The sequence below is a fragment of the Lissotriton helveticus genome, chromosome 1_1 (assembly GCF_964261635.1).
Source record: "Lissotriton helveticus chromosome 1_1, aLisHel1.1, whole genome shotgun sequence".
In the NCBI taxonomy this organism is placed as follows: Eukaryota; Metazoa; Chordata; class Amphibia; order Caudata; family Salamandridae; genus Lissotriton; species Lissotriton helveticus.
The window spans coordinates 470,025,057-470,032,483 of NC_136057.1; positions in this window are offsets into that span (position 1 = coordinate 470,025,057).

Consider the following 7,427-nt stretch of genomic DNA (forward strand, 5'->3'; position numbering starts at 1 on the left):
TCCCTTTTCAAATCTTGGGTACTATTTCATTTGCCTTTTGCATCCCTGTGTGTACTGTTTTCATTATCAATTGTACATTTGATTGGGCCTCTTAGGCCGATCATTACATCTGATTTGATGGTCTATTTTGCCAGTATTTTATTTTTAAATAGTATGAACTTGTAGGCACACTGAATAGACATTGGATGGGATGTTATTGAAAATTACAATTCAGTTAATTTGCTCTTAATACTACCCATGCCTCCCTGTCATATGTTGGGTTTGACGGTGCAGGCTGTTTTATACTTCCAATATGGCGGATGGAATCAGCCTTCGGTTTTGTAACACTCTTCCTTGGTCCACTTTATCCAAATTGGCAATGATCATATAAGCTATTACACATTAAACCCAATTACAAAGAATAGATTGCCATGCTCATGCTGCCATTCATATATATTAACTGAGTTTTGAATGTAATTTTGCTGTCTGTTTAATAACTTTTGGCTCTTATGTTTATCTTATTTTTGGGTACTATTTCACTTGCCCTTCAAATCCCTGTGCCTGTACCAAACCTGTGTTACACTTCCAATATGGCGGTTTTTAATTTAGCCTTCGGTTCTATAATCCCTCATATCTGTCGACCTGCGTGGGCCGATTTACACACGCAACATGGTGGCCAGAAAAGCTGACACTTTTTCCAATTTGGCTGCAATCGTGCAAGTCTATCGCGTGTACGCAATCAGGTTCGGCCCTTCAGAAGCGGGCTTTAAATTGAACGGTGTCCCACTGGCCAGGTATATTTCCGTGTCTTGAGCTGGGTACTACTAGTACGGATTCTGGTGAGTACTTGTAATCCTTAAATCCTATTATGATACGTCTTAGGTGTCTTTGTTAATTGCGGGCCGACTATAGTTGTTTTTTATGCTGGCTAGGATGTCCTTGCTATTTTCTGTTTGATTTCATGCAGACATTGTGGTTTTACCCTACACATTAACTCTGCGCAGCTTCTCGGCTTTGGGTCCTATTTGGACTTTTATGTAGACCTTATGGACTTACGCTACACGTAGACCTTGTGTAGCTTCTCGGTTTAGTTCATAGTTGAACTTTAGTATTCACTGATAAGATAATATCAATGACTGATGTCCCTGACTTTTCTGTATCTGTTGCACCTGTGTCTAACTTAATGTTATTTATGAACCAATGGAAGATTATTTTAAAATTATCCAAATACATATACACATTTTTTCTTCCATTACTGACAGGGGTCTCTGTTGAGGTGGATGGACCCAGTGGCTTCCAAAATTTGGGAGTTATCTGGATTAGGCACTTAGTGAACTCATTCCCCATCCTTAATTATATGTATAGCAACATATATTCAACCAAGTTGCTATTTAGTAAGTACCTGGAATCATCAGTAATATATCATCATCTGGGATTGGGCAATCATTTACGTATGGTAAAGACTCTGACTGTTTAATAATTAACACTTATGTGTTTCTTTTCATCCGGGACGTATATGATTTGATGCACTAAGATAACTTACTGCTGTTAATTCGGGAAGGACTAGGGAATTAACACTACCATTTCAGACTTCATCTTTTGCTTATTGGTGGATATTGCCTGATATATATATATATATATATATATATATATATATATTACCTACTGGCGGTCGCCAGTAGGTATATATAGTTAGGATTTTTTCTCTATGGGTTTTTTGAAAATTCTATGTCTAATAACTTTGGCGTTTGTGGACGGATTCGGCTGAAATTTTCAGGAAAATGGCACATTTTGTTTCTGAGCAGCCCTTGAAAATTTGGGGGGGGTTCGTCCAGTGGGGGCCGAGAAAAAAGGGGGGTCCCAAAACGTGTTTTTAACATTGAGTTTTCCATAGGGCGGTTGGCCTCACTTTTAGCCCGAACGGCTGAATGGATTTGCACGAAACTTGGCAAAATTGTAGGGACTGGTAGCCCGATGTGCCTTTTGTAGGTCTCAATATATGTGCTCCAGTGGATTTTGAGAAATTAACGTTTAAAAAAAGATATATATCTGTAACAGCGGACCGGTTAGCGCTCTGGTTCGCGGACTTTTCGCGCAACGGAGCTTTGTGAAGCGAAGCTGATTGGTTCTCCGGCGTCTGTCAACATTCCAAACAGTCCGTAGCGGCCGCCATCTTGTCTCTCGGTAGGATCGAGAGACAAGAGGAGGTCAAAACAAAGGGGGAAATAACTATAAGGGGGCATAGTAGATCCTCGCTGACCCCCTAGGTTTGATGTGGAGGTTTTAAAAGGGCCCCGCGGGGCAAAAAAAAAACAAAATAATAATAATCGAACGGCTGAATGGATTTGCACGAAACTTGGCAAAATATTAGGGACTGGTAGCCCGATGTGCCTTTGCTAGGTCTCAATATATGTGCTCCAGTGGATTTTGAGAAATTAACGTTGAAAAAAAGATATATATCTGTAACAGCGCTCCGCTTCGCGTACTTTTCGCGTTACGGAGCTTTGCGAAGCTGATTGGTTCTCCGGCGTCTGTCAACATTCCAAACAGTCCGTAGCGGCCGCCATCTTGTCCCTCGGTAGGATTGAGAGACAAGAGGAGGCCAAAGCGAAGGGGGAAATGACCATAAGGGGGCATAGTAGATCCTTCCTGACCTCTTAGGTTTGATGTACCATTTTGCCAAGTTTGGTGTAATTCCGTTCAGCCATTCAGGCTGTAGACGTATGTAAATGTCCTATGGAAAATTGCATGGGGAAAACACATTTGAAAGTGTTGAAATTTAGAACCAATTAAAATGTTACTTTGGTTTTGTATTTGTGTGTGATGAAAGTTAATTGGTTATGTATATATGTCAAATGAGAGGAAACCACAGCCATTTTGTGATACTACTGTCTGAGGTACATTTGTGAGGAATTTTTGGTGGTGAATTTCTGGTGTTTGATTTACACAGTACTAACACTTCTGCTACTTTTAAAAAGGTGAGTTGTTAATTTGTATGGGGAACTATGTTGTACACTTGAAGATAATTTGAAAAATGTTTTCTGTTATTTATTTGCAGTCCTTCTGTTATACTAAATACTTGATAAAGTTAGTTTTATATTATGTATTACTAAAGACGATAAATGAAAGTGATTATTTTTTTCTGCAATTTACAGCAAGCAATTTCAAAATAAAATGGCTCACAATGAAGAGACCGTGGCAATTTCTTTTGAATTGTCCACTACATTGATTGAAATTGAGAGCACCAATAATGAAATATTGTCACAAGGAGGACATGACTTGTATGATTCCATTAGATTGATTGAAATGGACAGCACCAAGAATGAAATATTGTCACAAGGAGATGACTTGAATGATTCCACTACATTGATTGAAATTGAGAGCACCAATAATGAAATATTGTCACAAGGAGGAGATGGCTTGTATGATTCCATTAGATTGATTGAAATGGACAGCACCAATAATGAAATATTGTCACAAGGAGGAGATGACTTGAATGATTCCACTACATTGATTGAAATTGAGAGCACCAATAATGAAATATTGTCACGAGGAGATGACTTGAATGATTCCACTACATTGATTGAAATTGACAGCACCAATAATGAAATATTGTCAGAAGGAGGAGATGACTTGAATGATTTTTTTGATCAATCTCTTGATGGCAAATTTATCGAGTGTTTGGAGACCATAGAGTTACAAGAATCATCATTGCAGACTTTTAATGAGGAGATTCCAGATGAGATGATTGAAGAGGAAATTACTGATGAGGACATGTTACTAGTTCTTTCAAATTTAGAAAATTCTGAAGAATAAATTTATATTTAGAAATCAAAAATTGTTTGAGACATTATTCATTTTTATTTTTAATTTATGAGGTTGTAGCGAAGTGATTGTAGTATAAAATGAGACTTATAGTATAGAGTGCAACATTTTTATGTTACATGGTAAGTTTACTCATATTTACTTCCCTTCTGCCACTATATTATCTCCAATGTGTATTTGACATGTCTTCTTCATCTCCGGCCTCCTTTCTCTCACTGTGTGTCTCCGATGCATCTTATCGCTGGTATTTTGTGTAATTACAGAAGAGAGTAAAATAAAATAGTTTGGAACGTGAAAAGGGGGCAAAGTAGAGTACTCCTCACCCCCTAGGCCTTTTTAGGCGGTCCCAAAAGGATCAGTTTCTGCTTTCCTGAGAGATTATGGTATGAGTTCCATATACCACAATAACTTGCATTACAACATGCAAGATATCTATCTCCTATTACCAACTTTTGGAGATATTCGCGGTAAGCGCGAATATCTCCAAAAAGTAACACCTGCCCTGAGCAGTTCTTAGCCATGTTATCCAATGGGAGGTGGATAACATGGCTAAGAGTATTAGCTCGGTAATGCATGAATATCGCTGAGTTTTTAGCGATATTCATGCATTGCGGCCGTTTATTATCGCATTTGCGATAAACCTTGATAATAGTAAGGTTTATCTTCGATAATTTCTGACGATGCTTAGTGGTAAAAAATTGGTTGGTAAGCATCGTTAGCGATAAATATCGCTTAACTTTGGTAATATGCCCCAACGTCTGTTAACGTTCGATTCGAAGGAAATGAGGAAGTGTTGAAAAACATTGTCTGCGCCATCTTGCCTTTTTTGAAATGCCACACTTTTGTCGTGCACGGCAGCCATTTTAGATGTCTTGACCAGACCCACTCTCTGCACGCTGTCGATTCGTAGCATGGCTCCTCACCCTCGTAAGCATCTCCCCCAGGCACTGGTCACCACCGCTCTCTGTCTTATGCATGGGCAATAAACCTTCCCCCATCTGCGCTGCTCTTCCCTGAGAATCACACTCTGTGCCCGCCCGACACCTCCCTTTCGCCCTATTCACTACCGCACCCTCTGACACTCCTCTTCCTCTGTGTCCGAATGTCCAGGCCGGTCCTAGGCTATCAGCTAGCCCTGCAGATGTAGTTTATGGCCCCAGCTGTAAAGAATCACCCCTCTTCAAAGGAGTTATAGTAGATCAAGGCCCACACCCGATGTGATCCGTCACAGCACACGCGTTCCTACTATCTGAAAACCATCCTGTATTGTGATTGGGGAGGGGACCGAGCCTGAAGCGGAAGATTCCAGGAATGACTCTTTGTACATCAAAGTTTTTACAATTATGTGTCACATTAAAAATATATAGCACTCCAACAAAGTAGTAGGAATATAAAACTTTAATAACATATAAATATATACAACAAAACAAAAACAGTAAAAACATTTAAACAACGAAGAGACCGTGGCAATTTCTTTTTAATTATCCAATAGATTTATTGAAATTGACAGCACCAATAATGAAATATTCTTGTCAGTAGCGGTCTGTTGTGCGAATAGTTCCAAGGCAGCAGAACGCGCTGAAATCTAGATGGCACGAAAGTGATGTCTAGTAAGTTGCCGCCCAGCAAAAAACGGCGTGGGGCGCCGCGGGGGTGAGTGAGTCCAGTAGGCACCACAGCTATTCTTACCGGCATTGCAGAATTACTGCTGGGGACAATGCCTGTGCTGTAGCAGGGTCACAGCAGAAACAAAAAGGATTCTGTTGAAGATGTTGTTGGTTTTCAATTTGAAAACAGTTCTGGTGTCAACTGCTATGCTAATGTAGTGGTTAATGTTTTGTTTTCTCTAGAAAATGTAAAAGAGGGGGAGGCAGTCCAAAGTTCCGTTAAAAGGGCAAAGGAAAGGATCGGTGGTTTGAACTATCAGTCAAAAAGGGGAGGGGGTGCAATAATTTTTCCTACCGGGTCACACTGTGCTTTCACCGGAAGTAAGGTCTGCAGGATTGTAGTAATTCAAAGTGAGGCTGGCGCCAGCATGGGAGCGCCGACGTCCCGCGGATACAGTTTCGTCACTCCACGGGCGATCATGGCAGTCATTCCCCATCGGGGGTCGGAGACTCCCGCGGCTCCTCTAGAATCTTCAAGGTCGTGGAGGACTACGGTGGTGGAGTCAACCAGTGACCGGGCCATTTCTTTATGTTGGGCCCGCTCTTGCCAGGTCGACCGCCATTTTGAGAGTTCGGCAGCTACCGGCGATCGCGGGGTCACATGAGCGGACGGGCTCCACCCTGCCGGGCGAGACGTTGCAGCATGGCCACAGTGGAAGAACCGTTATCTAGGTCGTTCCGAAACTGTGCAGCACTGTAGTTGTTAGGATGCCACCGCCTGGAGCGCTGAGGGTGCAGCTGGGAAGCCTCCACCTGGGGAGGCGGGAGAGGCCTGTTCGCACCGTCTCTCCCTCCCAGTGCACCCCACGGCGTCTCGCTTGAGATTTGTTATGGCCGGACCAGGCGATGAGGACGAGGGGGGGGTCGGAGGCATGTGCAAGACATCCCCCTCCAGTGTTGTCGCAGCCATTATAAAAGAAAGAAGTGTCCCGTCCGTCTTTGGGCCGGGCTTCCGGTGGATGTCGGCCGGACGCCCCTGGCTCTGGCCCCATGAACGGGTTTCTTGGTTTATCGGCTGCAGCCGGATCCCGTCGGCCTCGGCCCCCCGACCGTTGGTGGTCGGACCGGAAGAGCATGTGGCGGGACTACCTGCAACTCTCAAGGGCCACCGCGGCCGGACTGGGAGAGAGAGGGGAGGGTCGAGGAGACATTCCCCCCCCCCTGCAACTGTTCAGCGTTGTAAAGGCAATCCCCTGGCCGGGTCCCGCTGGTCTCGGCCTCTCCTCCGGCTACACCCTACGTTAGGATCTCCTGGCCGAGGCGTGGCAGCAGGACCTGCCTTATATGGGCTGCTCCCGGCTGGGCGTAGCCGGAACCCTGCCCCACCTTGGAAGTTTCCAGAGTGGGGGTGGATGTTCTACTGACTTGCATTTTCCCTAGTCTATCGATTTTTTTGGCGTGGCAGGCGGTGGGACAGCGAGGGGTGATTTGGTTTCTCTTACTGTTTTTCTGGTCTCTCACCACTGGCATATTTTAACGTTTTCTTGTTTCTAGGACATTAATAGGTTTTATCATTACGTTATGTTATCGTTTCTTTGTTCGTTGTTTAATAAAAGTTCATGTTCATCAGTGGCCTACTGATTTTCGTTTTCCTATTTTTTTCTTTCCAGGTTGTTTCATGGTAAAGTTTCTGTTAACAGGATACAGTGATCACTTCGTTATTATTGCATATGTCCTTTTCACTAGGGGTGCTCTCTGGTCGGGCCAGATGACGTATCTCTAGTAAATGGTCCGGGTGAAAAAGGTGCATCAATCAGTGGGGAGTAGATAGGCATGACAGATTACAACGGGGGAGAACGGTCCGCATTACGTACCCTTTCACTACTTGCAAAGATTTTCCTACGTTTATTTGCAAACAGGGAATACCTCCAAAAAGAACTAATTCCCAAACAGTCAATGTTCGGACAATCAATCAATCAATGAGGAATGAAATAGGTACGACGTGTTAAAGGCTTG